This window comes from Dendrobium catenatum, unplaced genomic scaffold, assembly GCF_001605985.2.
Source record: "Dendrobium catenatum unplaced genomic scaffold, ASM160598v2 fragScaff_scaffold_974, whole genome shotgun sequence".
Lineage (NCBI taxonomy): Eukaryota > Viridiplantae > Streptophyta > Magnoliopsida > Asparagales > Orchidaceae > Dendrobium > Dendrobium catenatum.
This window is the reverse complement of record NW_021319436.1, coordinates 886,347-901,406: the sequence shown is the minus strand read 5'-3', so window position 1 is coordinate 901,406 and position 15,060 is coordinate 886,347. Positions and strand designations below refer to the sequence as shown.

At 39.1% G+C, this 15,060-nt stretch overlaps 1 protein-coding gene across 1 annotated transcript in view; it reads left to right on the top strand.

Annotated features, from left to right (window-relative positions):
• Window positions 1-15,060, top strand: part of LOC110101888 (increased DNA methylation 1-like) — a gene marked incomplete at its 5' end in the record, with an annotated part of 46,395 nt that overhangs the window by 13,231 nt on the left and 18,104 nt on the right. The window lies entirely within an intron of this gene.

Here is a 15,060-nt window from a genome sequence, read left to right as displayed (position 1 = left end):
AATGATCGACTGTTGATGCTCCAATTGTAGTTTGGAAGTTGGCGGTCGATGACGCTCGCAAGAGTAGGAACCACTCGATCCCAATAATCTCCAACGGTGGCGTCGTCTTCAAATCCCACGTCGAAGAACGGGGATCGTAGGATATTGAGGTTTCCGTCGGCGTTGAATACAAGTCCCCACTCAAATTCCGGATCCGCCATGCATGCTTGACGTAGGAGAATCTTTCAACGAAAAGAGAGGAAAAACGTGGTGTTGAGAGAGAGAGCACTTGTAGTTTGAGAAGAAGGAAGGGGAAGGAGAGAGAGGGGGTCGGGATTCCAAGGGAAAGGGATGGCGGGTTCAAGGAGGAGTGGGCTAGGGTTTGGAATCCAATCCTAATAAGTCTCTCAATAAATATGAAATAAATTTCAGATTTAATTTTGTTTGGAGAGACTCAAATTAAGATTTGAATTTGAATTCAAATTGGGTTGAGGCTAGAATTGGAAACAACAAGGGGAGAGCCCATTAATGGGGCCGGCGGTAGGGGCCGGCGGTGGGGTGGTGGGAGAGGTGGTGGAGGAGGGGGACCGGCGGCAAAAGGGACGGCCGGCGGGTGGGCTTCCTTTGGTGTAGGCGGGATGAAATGGGGTTCGGTTTGGAGCTAACGAAAAGAGGATTTAGGTAATTGAAGATGAGGGGAAAACACAAATAAGAAGATAGAACAACCTTAACAACGAGCCGCGAACTCTTCTAACGACTGGTGGGCCTTGCGAATGCTCTCTTCGAGCTCTTTCCCTTCTCTAGCTCTCATGCAAGAAGAAGAAGAAATAAAACCAAATTTTCATTCAAAATATCATTAACCTTTTCAAAGCATGAGACCACTATATATAGGTCTTAAACATAAAGAAATGAAAAGTACTCAAATGCTCTCTGGGCTACAATAAGACAACACTCTCCATAGGGCTAAACTAGGAAACGGAAATGCAAACTAAATAAAACATAAAATACTTCAAAAGTAAAGACTCTGAATCGTAGCCGTCGATCTGCGCTGTCTCCGGCGATACACATGCTTGAACCTCTGATCGATGTCCACATCATTCTCCCCAAGTGGGAGAAAGCTCGACCCCATCGAGTAAAAATCTCTGGAGCTCTCGTACATCCCTAGGAGATCTGGATCCAAACTCTGCAGCTCCTCTCGATCAATCCACGTGTCCTCTGTCGCCGGCTTCCCTTTCCAGTGCACCAAGTACCTTTGGCGTCCACATTCCTTCGTGGAAATGATTTCATCGTCAAGTATAGCTTCGACTTTCTCCACAATGGGTAAATGGGGTAAATTGGGGAGTGGAGGTAGGCTGGGGATCTCACTAGGTGGGTTCTCACAAGGCTTATTATGAAGTGGATTATCAGGGTTAAACTCGGGTCCCTCGAAAGCTACTAAATCTTCAACATTAAATGTAGGATTCATATTAAAGCCTTCAGGAAGGTCTAATACATAAGCATTACTGTTTACTTTCAAGATTATCTTAAAGGGGCCCGCACTTCTAGCATGTAACTTTTTAACGGCGCTTTGGGGGAACCGCTCCGGACGAATTCGTTCCATAACAAAATCTCCAATTTCGAATTCTTTAAATCTCTTCTTACGATCAGCATCAATCTTATAGTGAGTATTACTTTGTTGAATTCTTTTATTTATTTCTTTGTGTAATTCTTGAAGATGAGATGCGAATGCAGATGCACTATGAAATTCTAACCTTAGGACTCATGGGAGTCAAATCAATGGGCTGTTTAGGTAGGTAACCGTACACGACTTCAGCAGGACTCAGACCCATAGATTGGTTTACAGAGTTGTTGTAAGCAAATTCAGCTATTGGTAGTTTAGAGTCCCAATCCCTAATATTTTCTCCTACTAAGGTCCTTAAAAGATTTCCTAGGCTCCTGTTCACTACTTCGGTTTGACCATCCGTTTGGGGGTGACAAGCAGTGGAGAATTGTAATTTGGTCCCCATTTTATGCCATAATGTCTTTCAAAAGTAACTAGTAAATTTCACATCTCTATCTGACACAATGGTCTTGGGTAGGCCGTGAAGTCTCACAATTTCATCAAAATACAGCTTAGCTATTCTAAAGGCATCAAAAGTTTTGGAGCACGGGAGAAAATGAGCCATCTTAGAAAATCTATCTACAACTACACAGACGGAGTCGTGCTTCCTAATGGTCTTGGGTAACCCTAAAACAAAGTCCATGCTCACATCCTGCTAAGGTTGGTTAGGCACGGGGAGAGGTGTGTAAAGGCCGGTGTTTTGCTTTCGTTGTTTGGCCAATTGATAGGTGTGACACCGCCTTACTAATCTGCTAATGTTCCTCTTAAGACTCGGCCAGTAAAATCGATTTTCAATTGCTGCAATGGTCTTGGCTTGTCCAAAGTGACCCGCTAAACCTCCAGCATGTAGTTCCCAGACAAGAAATTCTCGAAGTGAAGTTTTGGGAATACAGAGTTTTTGGGATTTAAATAAGTATCCATCTTCCAACATAAAATCCCCTACGATATGTTCATCTCCAGTCGCTAACGTAAAGTAGGTTTCTCCAAAATCGGGGCAGCCTGAGTAGTCTTCCTTAAGTTGCTCGAAACCTATCACTTCCGTTCTCATCTCACGAGCGACCATCATCCTACTGCTTAGTGCATCGGCAGCCTTATTTTCTGATCCCGCTTTGTGCCTAATGGTATATGTGTATTCTTGTAGGAATTCAACCCAACGACCGTGCCGAGCATTGAGTTTCTTTTGAGAATTAATGTATCGTAAAGCCTCGTGATCCGAAAAGATAACAAACTCTTGTGGCAGAAGGTAGTGCTGCCAATACCTAAGAGATTGAATGATGGCATAAAATTCCTTGTCGTAGGTGGAGTACCGTTGTCTAATGTCATTCAATTTCTCGCTAAAGTAAACGACTGGGTGTCCTTGAGATAAGACTTGAACGGGTTGGGTCGAGACTCGAGAGTCTTGAGTCCTAGAGGCATGGCTCTTAGACTCTTCTAAGTCAAGTACTAGACTACAGGCAGCTTCAAAAGCATTCACTCCTCTGACAAAAAGCTCATTTCTAAGGTATTCTCTCAACCTAGCTCTAAACATTGACAGAAGTTGGGTAGGGGTGGTGGTTTCTTCCCCGTTACAACGTATCATGAAATCATCAAAGGCTGCGATGTATTCTCTTACGGGTTTGCTTCCTTGGGTCAACCTATTCCAACGATCCAAAAGCCTGGGGTAGTAGGAAGGAGGAGGTACTTTCGTTTCAATTCTTGTTTCATTGTTCCCCAGTCAGTCACGGGGTATTCTCCTCGGGTTTCTCTCATATGTTCTAGGTTAGCCCAATACTGGTTAGCTTTTCCAGTTAACTTCATCTCAGTAAATCGGACTTTTCTCTCTTCCGAAATATTGTACCACTTAAAATAGCTATCCATCCCTTTGAGCCAGTCAAGAAAAACTTGGGGTTCTAACGTACCATCAAACGTCGGGGCATCTATCTTAATACTCTTAAGGAGTTGGGTATCGTTGTCCCTCCAAGGTGGGTCACGTCCTACCTGTTCTTGATGGGGTCGGTGATTGGGTCTGTAGTAGTCTCTAGGAGGTCCGTACTCAGTTCGGTTATCTTCGCCATAAGGAGATTGGGGTCTAGAGGGAGTGTAGATGGCCGGGTGTCCTATCCTTTCGATGTTGTCTAGTCTTTCTCCCGTATGACGCTTAAGCTCCACTAAACTTGTTTGGGTATCCCTAATTTGTTGCGTAACTGTACCCAATTGGCCCACAATCATGTCTAAGGTAGCTTGCATATGTGCGGGATCCATGGTTGAGTGCTAGGGGACACTAAGGAGGGCTCCTAAGTCAAAGGCAGCAGCTAACCACGCTGGAAATATGTCCCAAAAGTCTTCAAATGTTGCTGGAATGACTAGGACAGCAGAGTCCAGCAAGGGTCTAAGATGTCCAGAGGTTTAGGAAGGATCCTAAGGTGAGTACAGCACCTAAACAGTGATTTTAGGTTCACTAACGGATGCTTAACAGCAGCTGAAACAGTGTGGACAGCAGTAAAACCTCAAGGTGGCGTTGTCCTATGCACTTAGAAATGCTACAAGTTCAATGGCAGCAAAAAGACACTAGCTAGGATGACTTAAATGCTCATGAAAGTGTGCAGGAAATGCATGGATAGCAGCTAAAACAGAGAGTAAATTGAAACTACGCAATGATATGCATGCAATTTTAAAGCTATAATGAACGGTTAAACCCTAGGATGTTTTTCTAACATGTCATGCATGCCTATCATGCTCTGATACCAAATGATGTGATACAATCAAGAATTGCATGTGAAATTTATAAAGAGTCACAAAGTATACTAGTTTAAGATTAAGATTTCGTAAGGTGAAGTTCAAGAGTTTTCCATTGTCAAAGTTGTTATGATAATCAATTACAAGCTTGATGTTTAGACACAATTGGCGATAGATCTTGAAATTATCACAATAAAACAAATGCGGAGTAAAATAAAATCCCACGGCTAATGTCTAGAAATTTCACAATGAGTTACCTTGCTCACTCACACTCAAGTAGGGCTTAGCGGGAGAAGGTCTTTAGCAAACCCAACGATGCCACGAGGACGGTAGAAACCCCAACGACCTTGAACCACGGAAAGGTTGACGGTGGCAAGGATGGCGGGAATGATCGACTGTTGATGCTCCAATCGTAGTTTGGACGTTGGCGGTCGATGACGCTCGCAAGAGTAGGAACCACTCGATCCAAATAATCTTCAACGGTGGCGTCGTCTTCAAATCCCACGTCGAAGAACGGGGATCGTAGGATATTGAGGTTTCCGTCGGCGTTGAATACAAGTCCCGACTCAAATTCCGGATCCGCCATGCATGCTTGACGTAGGAGAATCTTTCAACAAAAAGAGAGGAAAAACGTGGTGTTGAGAGAGAGAGAGAGCACTTGTAGTTTGAGAAGAAAGAAGGGGAAGGAGAGAGGGGGGTCGGGATTCCAAGGGGAAGGGACGGCGGCGGGTTCACAGAGGAGTGGGCTAGGGTTTGGAATCCAATCCTAATAAGTCTCTCAATAAATCTGAATAAATTTCAGATTAATTTTGTTTGGAGGGGCTCAAATTAAGATTTGAATTTGAACTCAAATTGGATTGAGGCTAGAATTGGAAACAACAAGGGGAGAGCCCATTAATGGGGCCGACGGTATGGGAGAGAGAGGAGAGGGAGTTATTGTAAAAACCTTAAATTAATTTCAGGTTTTGAGGGAATTAGGAGGGAAAAGTTATTTGGAATTGATTTCAAATTCATGTGTCATCAATGCATTAATGGGTGGCATTAATGGGGCTCCATCCAAGGTGAGTCCGGCGGCTTCTAGAGGGGGAAGATTGCTGTGGGAGCAATGGAATGTTTTCCAAATCGGCACACAAGATCCAGGAAGGATTATGATGAAATTCGTTTGAATTTGAATTTCGTCATGAAGCGTGTTTAAAACTTTTCTAATTAGGATTTTGACAAATTTGGAAAGTTTTACAACTCACTCAATTTTGAATTTCAAAATGTGAACACGTGGGGGAAATGGGGAAGGGTGGGGGGGCTGGCGGTGGGGTGGTGGAAGAGGTGGTGGAGGAGGGGGACCGGCGGCAAAAGGGACGGCCGGCGGGTGGGCTTCCTTTGGTGTAGGCGGGATGAAATGGGGTTCGGTTTGGAGCTAACGAAAAGAGGATTTAGGTAATTGAAGATGAGGGGAAAACACAAATAAGTAGATAGAACAACCTTAACCACGAGCCGCGGACTCTTCTATTGACTGGTGGGCCTTGCGAATGCTCCCTTCGAGCTCTCCCTTCTCTAGCTCTCATGTAAGAAGAAGAAGAAATAAAACCAAATTTTCATTCAAAATATCATTAACCTTTTTCAAAGCATGAGACCACTATATTTAGGTCTTAAACACAAAGAAATGAAAAGTACTCAAATCCCCATAGGGGTAAACTAGGAAACGAAAATGCAAACTAAATAAAACATAAAATACATCAAAAGTAAAGACTCTGAATCGTAGCCGTCGATCTGCGCTGTCTCCGACGATACACATGCTTGAACCTCTGATCGATGTTCACATCATACTCCCTTAAAGACCCTCCCACCTTGCACAAATCTTTCTTGACCACAAGTACTAGTAACAAAATAGTTTAGAGTAAATAAAGTGTAGCTGCTTAACATAAAAACCTTACATCATATTTAAATATGCTAGAATTTGTAGTTACAACTTTAAAATTAATTATACTCTCTGTATTCACGAAATAGTAGATATTTTTACTTTGTTTAGGTTTTATGATAACTTGTGCTAATTTTATTTCACTTGAAACACTTAACAAAAAATCGTGCATAGCCCAGTAATTCGTATTATTACGAATTGGCTCTGTTGTTTGTTGAGATTTTAGGTTTGAGGGCCTTGAGGGAGTGCTCTGCTAGGGTTTGTGATAACCTTAGCTGCCTTGTTTCCCCGATAGTGTTGAGGACTTTCCCCTGCTTGCTGCCAAGAAACCCCCAAAATAATTGTTCCCCATCTTCTTCCGAGCACACTTCGCTCAATTGGAAGGGTATGCTTTCATCATCACAAATCACTCCCTCAGTTGATTTCCCTGTCTCTTTCATTTCTCCGATAGAGAAGTGGCTCAGTTCTTTGATGAAGCCCGAAGGTTCGAAAGATTTGGGGCTTTAGCTTGTAGGATATTCAATCGGTAAGAGGCGTTACTATGAAGCTCTTAAAACTTTCATACATAAAACATTGAAGCTCAAAGGTGCGCTTACCCTCTTAGCTTTGAATGAGGGATTCTTTCTGTTAAAGTTTTTCTCATGAAGAATATGAGATGGTCTGGTTGGATGGTCACCTGGTTCCTACTCGGTAAACCGTTCATTGTTCAAAATTTGTCTTCTTTTTTAGCCCTAAGAAGGAATTTTCGTCAATCCCTATTTGGGTGAAAATCCAAGACCTCTCACTTGCTTGTTGGATTCCCGTGGGTATTTCTAAAAAAGTCAGCTGCATCTATGTCCCTCTTGTTATTGACGCCCTAACTGTGGCTAAAACCCAGCTCACCTTTGCCCATCTTTGTATTCAAGTCCTGAATGGTACCCCTCTACTGGATGAAGTTTCAGTAGCTATCCCAGGTAAGACCCCGATCCTTCTTTTCACTATGAATGGAATCCCACACCCTGCTCTGATTATGGGTCTTTTGTCCACCCCTCTAACTTATGTTCGATTAAGTCTACTCCCCTTCCTCCTAAACCTGAGGTTAATAAGGGAAGAAGCAAGATCCATAAACCTAGAAATCCTTCCTTGAGATCTTCTCTACCCAAGCAGTCCATGTCCATGATGCTCAAATTGTCAATCTGATCACCCACTCTAATCATTCGGATTACTCTACAAAATCTTTGGAGGGAGAAAATAAAAAACTTCCCACCACTATGGACATCTTAGTTCTGGTCAAGCATTCCAAACCGCTCAACCTCAATGCTCCTTCTGATCCTATTTTCATTGAGTCTGAGCATTTTGGGGAACCTCCATTAATAGGTAAAATATCTAACATTCCCCCAAAAGCTCCCAAGTCGATTTCTAACAGGATTAATATTGAAATGTTTCAAACTGAAGATGCTCAAAATTGCTCTATTGATGATGATTCATCTTTGACCTCTGGCTCTTCTATACCACCACAACAATTAGTAGGCCTCAAAACATTGTTATCCTTTCCCAGAAGCCTGCTAGATCTAAAAATGCCAGAAACACTACACCAAATAAAAAAACCAAATGACCCTCCCCAATATTGGATCTTGTAATGTTAGAGGTTTTAATAGATATGCCAAAGTTCTTAGTTGTAAAGTACTGGTTTGATCTCACAAGCTTTTTTTTTTGGTGTTCTGGAGGGCAAGGTCAATGCAGTTTCTGCTGCTGACTCTTGGTTTTGTAACTCTTACATAATTTTTGACATTGAAGATTCATGCCACAATTTCCGATACTTGGCTCTGGTAGAATTTAGGTTAAATGTGATGCTTCAAAGTTTCCTTCAAATCTTCTTTTATCTAACCAACTAATTCATGGGATTTTATACTCTAGTACTTCTGTCATTTGTGCTCTTTCTGTGGTTTATGCTGACAATTCCCAGTTTGAAAGGATTTCTTTATGGAATGATATTTCTTCTCTAGCCTCTACCATCTCTATTCCTTGGGCTATTTTGGAAGACTTTAATTGTTGTAGATTCAGCTCTGAGAAATCTGGAGGGAATATTTTTCATAGCAGTAAACTATGGGATTTCAATAACCTGATCATTGATATTGCTACCCATGATCTGCCTTCTGTTGGCCATCTATACAATTGGTTTAACCAGAAAAATGGCAATCATATGCATATAAAACCGGATAGAGTTCTTATAAATGATCTTTGGCTTGATAAGTTCCTTGCTTCCTATTACAGAATCGAGGATCATAGATGTTCTGATCATTTCCCTCTGCTTATGTATGGAAAACCTCCTCTCTTCACTCATCATAGATTCCTTTTCAGAAACTGCTGGCTGAATATTTTTGAATTCTAGGATGAAGTTATCTCAAATTTTGGCACAAAAGTTTCTGGAACTCCCATCCATGCTTTCTACACATTGCTGAAGAATCTCAAAGGTATCATCAAAACAAAAATATTGGGTTTTCTCAAAATTCTTTTCTGAATCTATTGTGGAGCTACAAGCCAAGCATAACCAATGCCTTCTTGATGTTCAATAAAACCTCTCGACACTTCTCCCAATATTGCTCTGAATAATATTAATCATCAGTTAGCTTTTTGGTACTCTTCTTGGGCTTCATGGATCATTCAAAGGTCTAAAGCTAGATGCCTATCTAATGGTGAGGATTGCTTGAGATTTTTATATGCTAAATTAAAATCTAGATCCAATGCTAACAGGATCAATGAAATTGTTTTTGCTTCTAAGACTTTCTCTGATCCTTCATCTATTGTTGCTGCCTTTATTGAGTACTACATGAATCTTTTTAATTCTCCTAAACCAATGTTTTCTGGTACTTCTTATATACTTGTTGGAAAAATGATTCCTTCTCTGCTTTCTACTCTGTCTGCCCCTGTGACTTATGAAGAAATTAAACATACTATTTTTTCTGCTCCTTCCTCTTCTACACCAGGCCCTGATGACTTTACTTTTGAATTTTACAAAAGAGACCAGAGTATTATTGATCCTAAGCTCTATTCTACTATAAATTATTTCTTTCTTATTGGTTCTATGATTAGAAGTGCAAGGGCTACTTCAATTGCTCTTATTTCTAAGTAGAAACATGCCTCTTCTTTGTCTGATTATAGGCCTATTTCTCATTGTAATGTTTTATTTTTTTTATAAAATCATTGCTAAGATATTGATGCAAGCAAACTAGAAAAGAGAGACAAATTGGAGAACACAAGGACAAGACTTAAACCAAACTCGATTCATATAAAGCTTGCAAACATCCAAACAAACTTAAGAGAAACATAAGCCAAATCGAAGAAAATAAAATAAGAATATAAAAACGCTATCCTCAATAAAAACATCTAGCGGTCTCCTCACATGCAACGAAAGTTGGAATTTTAAGAAAATTGTGCTTAGGCTTGCAAACCAAGGGTCCACCACTGCAAAAGAGACCAACGTCCTTTCCAAACTCCTCCGGCAAATGTCTCCAAACTTCAGCCAACAAACACTTCCGAAGCTCAAGAGGAAGGATACAAGTGGAGTGGAACTTGCGTAGAGAAGAAGGGGTTAGAAGCCAAGACGAAATAGAGAAGAGAAGAAGGGGATGGAACAAGCTCTCAAGCTTTTCCAAGAAGAAACCCTAAGGTTTTATAGAGTTTTTACTCACAATTTCAACAACCTATTCCATGCCAAAATATCTTCATTTTATAGGCAAAAGAGAGGAACCACACAACCATAACACCTCCAATCAAACTAATTAGATTTAGGGAAATGAAAGGCCAATAGCCATTAACGTTTTAAAAGGCGAAATCGGGAATCGAGGCGTTTTGGCTAAGCGAGGCGAGGCGTAAGCCTCGATGCGGATCGAGGCCTAAGCCTAAAAAATTATAAAAATAAAGCAATTTAAAATTATGAATAATGACAAAAATGTCAAAAAGTAACAAAATATTATGTCAATTGTGAATTTGATGATTTGTTCTAAGATAACATTAGTATATTACTGGAAAATAAGATTTAAAATAAACTCAGCTAAAAATAAAACATCCCTTTAAGATCAAGACCCAATGCAGGCTCATCATCACTATGATTTTCTTCAGAAGAATCTTCATAATTAATGTCAAAGTCATCCTCAAACTCTTCATTATCTATAATATTTTTTCCTTTATCCCCTATATCAGTTAATATTTCGTTAGCTCTAGAATGAAACAATAATAGCATAAAAAAATAATTCATTATATATAAGAATACCTTTGAATTTTTTTGAAGCTCCAATCTCACTTTATTAGTTTCTTTTATATACATGAGTAGTTGCTTCACTGTTTTCATTGACTTGAGTTTCTCCTTCTACTTCAACTTCAGAAACATCAACATTCTTAAGAGTAACCCATTCATCATCAGATTGTAAATCATCAATAAGTAAAGGGTCAATTTCATTATCAATGCTTCCTTGCTTCTGTAATTTGAGATGTCTATCTTTCAGTTTTTTCACCTCATTAGGTACTTTTGCACATGGTCCCACATTGACATGAGTACAGGTTAGATGATCCTTCAATCTCTTAACTCCACCAATAATGCGTTTCTCACAGAAATTACATTTCATGTAAACATATCCCTTCTTTGCACCTTCGCCAGACACTTCAACTTGAGTTCCATATTTTCATGCAGGATCTTTCCTTCTTGTACCACTAGTCATGTTAATAATAGGACAGATTTTAACAATTATTTGTACTATCAAATACCAATAATAAAACAACATGAATACAAAAATGTACCAGTCTGCCGGGGGTCCAAGGGGGCGCTGCCCCCTAGCGGGGAACAAAATTTTATTATAAGAGTAATTTTGATGTGTATGCTCAGTACCGAGCATATACTGCTTGGTACCGAGCGTGTACCTAGTGGTATCGAGCATGTACTGCTCAATACCGAGCATATGCTTGCTCGGTACTGAGCAGTGCTGGCTCGGTACCTAGTATGTACCTAGCAATACCGAGCATGTACCTAGCAATACCGAGCATGTACTGAGCTGTACCGAGCTTGTACCTGCTCGGTACCGAACATGTACTGAGCGGAAGAATGAAAGAAAGCCGAATCAGGAGTTATTCAAGCTTTTGTTACTACACCTCAAAGTCAAGGCCACAACACCGCTCACCTGCTCTACCGACCTAACCGAGGCCTGAACGTTTCCTGCGCTCACAACTTCGGCTTCGTTTCCTGCTTTCGAAATCGTTATTGCTTTTGGATTCGTTTCCTGCGTCGTCTCCTTCTGACTTCGTCTCCTGCACTCACGGCTTCGCTCTTTCCCTCACGGCTTCGCTTCTAGTTCGCCTTTCAATTCTCACAGGAAGCCCTAATCCTATACGCGAATACACAAACACGAATCGGCTGCGTCGTATTTACATATATACCGAAGAAAAAATTTCGAGGCGGTGCCTCATACTGCCTCGAGGCGCCAAGCACCTTCCTACCATGATCATTGGAAGCCCAACCATCATTGGATAGCTAAATAAAAATAAAACACAACTAATATTGTTCAAAATACAGTAAAACATAAATAAACCAAAATAACTGAATGCATCAGATATTGGCTTACCATATGAATGTGTTATGCCTCATATCATTTATCCTAGCCAGCCTGGGTTCATTAACTACAGAATCTCTAACAACATCCTCCTTGCCTCAGAATTGCTTGGGGAATTTAAACAAAATTCTAATAGTAAGTTCTATGCAAAATTTGATATTCTCAAAAGCATTTGACAAGGTGTCTAGGGAGTTTCTTTTTTAATAGAATAACTCAGAAAAGTTTTCCGAATATTTTCATTAATTGGGTAAAAGGCTGTGTTGAAGAAGTAAGTTTTTGTGTTTGCCTTAATGGTTCACTTCAAGGCTACTTTACCTCTACATCTGATATAAGGCGGGGCTGCCCTCTCTCTCTACTTAATTTGCATTATCATGGATGCTCTATCAAATTTATTGGATTGGGATAGCTATTCTGATACTTTTGCTGGAATCACATCTGTGAATTTTAGTATTTCCCATCTGGGTATACTAATGACCTTCTGGTATTTGGGAATGCTACACCTACAAATACTGATCATCTTAAACTCATTTTGCAGCAGTTTGCTAACTTTTCTGGATTTCTTATTAACTATTCTAAAAGCTCGATTACTTTCTCAAACAACTGTTATAATGCTGACCTTCTTCCAAATATTCTTAATATCCCTATTTCTCTTTCTCCCTTTATATATATGGGTTTTCCCATTTCACTTAAAAAACTTTTTATTGCAGATTTCTCTCCTCTTTTACAAAATATTTCTGTATATTTTGATGGCTGGAAATCCAAATTTCTATCTTTTGGTGATCGCATTCATTATATTAAGTTCAATATTTGTAACTTGCTGGCTTACTGGATTAGGAGATCTATCATTCCAAAAACTTGCTATGAGTTTGTGGATAAATTTTGTTCAAGATTTCTTTTTCATTACGACTCTGCTGCCAAAAAACTGAATATTATCTCTTGGAAAAACACTTGTAAATTTAAGCATTTTGGTGGGTTTGGAATTCCCTCCATCCCTGCTCTTTATCATGGCTTTTGTTGGTCCTTAATTTGACATATATTAAATAAGGAATGCTTACTTGCTAATTGAGTTATTCAAAAGTATGTTTCAATCTGGAAAGCCCCTAATTCTAAGTGTTCTAAGTACTGGAAATTGATTTGTGCCACTGCTTTTAGGATCAGAGATAAAATTTCACCCAAAGTTACTTCTGATAGCCATCTCTCCTGATTTGGGACCCTTGGTGCAAATGGGTGCCACTCTTTGAATTGTTAGAGCCTATTATTATAAATGATTATCTGACTCATTCTGTTAAGAGCATTATTCACCTTAATGATTGGAAAATTCCTTCGAGTTCTCCAAATTCGGTTAAAAGTTGAATCACTCAAACTGATATTCATCTTAATACAAGCTCTGTTATTCTTTGGGAGAAGTTGAAACATCAAAAATTTAGAAACTTTATATCTCACTACTTTGCCGGTTTACAAGAAGTTGATTTGATTAATTTTGTTTGGCATAAGAGTTACGCTTTGAGTTTTTCTGCTTTTATGTGGCTTGCTATGCTTGATGGTTTTAAAACTGCAGATGTTTTGGCTAGAAGGAGCATTCAAGTAAATCAAATATGTGCTCTCTATCATCTTGAGGCTGAATCACATGGTCATTTGTTCTTTGAATGTGATTTTTCTCATTCTATCATCACTACCTTTTTGCCTCGTTCTGTATCATTTCTCCTTTGACCAAATTTGAAGCAACTGTTTGAATGTATTGCTGAACTGCAGAGTATTTCGAAAGTTTCTAAGAAATTTTACTCTCTTATTGTTTGCTGTTGCATTTACTATATTTGGAGGGAGTGTAACAATCGTAAATTCCGCAACAATTCATGCTGTTCTTCTACTGTCTGTCACAGTATAAGAGAAGCTTTAAAACTTAAAACTATCTCTTGGAAGAATTATCTGGAGATTATGCTCTTTTATACAATTCACTTTGAGGAAGGTATTTGCTTGTTGACTAGTTTTGTCTGAGAATTCTCATATGGCTTGCCTTGAGTTGTTGTTTCAGGCTTTCAGCTCTATTGGGTACAGATTGGTGTGCTGGGGCATTTCCATCTTACAAAATTTTTGGGTTTTTCCTTTTATTTGTAATTGCACCTTTGTTATGCTTTTTTTATGCTTTCGGATGCCTTCGTCTTATCTTCTTAAGTCTAAGCATTCAATTTTGGCTGGGTCGTTGATGAATGGGAGGTATCCTCCGCCTGGCTTCTTAGAAATCTTCTTAGGAAACCAGCTCAGGTTATTTGGAAGGCTATTGCAGCAACCAGTTATGTTTCTCGGATGGCTGCTTTGGCGACTAGTTCTTGTTTCTTTCTTGGATGGTCTTGGGCAGCATTTAAGAGATCCTGGCCTCTAATTATATGACGAATTTGGATGTCTTTCCAAAGTCCATTTTGAGCCTGCTTATTTCATCTATGTTTTATCTTTTCAAGATTTTCTTCTTTACTTTCTGATCTCGTATGAGATATAATTTTTCCTTTATAGTTTCAAGTTTATGTAAATTCCTTCTTCCGAGCTTTTTTTGCTCTTTATCCTTGTACTTATTTTTTACAGTTAAATGAAAATGGGCTAAGCCAAACTTTAGCCCCCCCCCCCACAAAAAAAAAGAAAGAGTCATCCCACTAATTCAATTTAAGCAATTCTAACTTTTTCAAAATCAAATAAATGATAATTCTAACTAAACTCTTAAATAGAAAAAAATGAGAATCGAGACATTTTATCTTGATGATTTGAGGAAGATTGAGGAGTAATCCTTGAAATAAAGAAAGAAATACTCATAAATTTATAAATAATTCATAAAAATAATAAATGAAATAAATTATTAATATATTTACTTGATTCATTATTAGAAACGTATGAACCACAAGCAACTAATAAAAGAACTCGAGGGCCAATTGACTATCCATTGTGATGCAAGACGATCGGGTAGTATTCTCTAATGCAACTAATATCATGTATAATATATATTCATGCGAAGGAAAATTGAAGATTCATTGAGCACAAATATTTAGATAATTTAACAACTCATTTCCTTTAAATAAAAACAAATAATGGTTGTATTGCAAGTGAAAAAAATGAGGTCTCATACTATTATAAGATGATTACTTTGCTTGGAATCAAGCAATCACACTTGCATTGCACTTGAAGGAATTAGAAATCTAACTTGCACTCATAAGATTAAAAATTAGAAGAGAGAAGTTTTATTTTAGACATTTTTAAATTATGTGCCTATGATTATTTAATTA